Source organism: Salvelinus fontinalis, chromosome 2 (assembly GCF_029448725.1).
Source record: "Salvelinus fontinalis isolate EN_2023a chromosome 2, ASM2944872v1, whole genome shotgun sequence".
NCBI classification, from domain to species: domain Eukaryota; kingdom Metazoa; phylum Chordata; class Actinopteri; order Salmoniformes; family Salmonidae; genus Salvelinus; species Salvelinus fontinalis.
In genome coordinates, this window is record NC_074666.1 from 93908523 (window position 1) to 93909159 (window position 637).

Sequence of the window (637 nt, forward strand, 5' to 3'; positions counted from 1 at the left end):
GTCATCAAGGGGAACAAATGATGGGTGTTCCCCCGTTCTGTGGTTCCGCAGTGGGTTCCACTGTTCTGTCATCAAGAGAACAAATGATGGGTGTTCCCCCGTTCTGTGGTTCTGCAGTGGGTTCCACTGTTCTGTCATCAGGGGAACAAATGATGGGTGTTCCCCCATTCTGTGGTTCCGCAGTGGGTTCCACTGTTCTGTCATCAAGGGGAACAAATGATGGGTGTTCCCCCGTTCTGTGGTTCCGCAGTGGGTTCCACTGTTCTGTCATCAAGAGAACAAATGATGGGTGTTCCCCCGTTCTGTGGTTCCGCAGTGGGTTCCACTGTTCTGTTATCAGGGGAACAAATGATGGGTGTTCCCCCGTTCTGTGGTTCCGCAGTGGGTTCCACTGTTCTGTCATCAGGGGAACTAATGATGGATGTTCCCGCATTCTGTGGTTCCGCAGTGGGTTCCACTGTTCTGTCATCAAGAGAACAAATGATGGGTGTTCCCCCGTTCTGTGGTTCCGCAGTGGGTTCCACCTTTTCTGTCATCAGGGGAACAAATGATGGGTGTTCCCCCATTCTGTGGTTCCGCAGTGGGTTCCACTGTTCTGTCATCAAGGAGAACAAATTATGGGTGTTCCCCCGTTCTG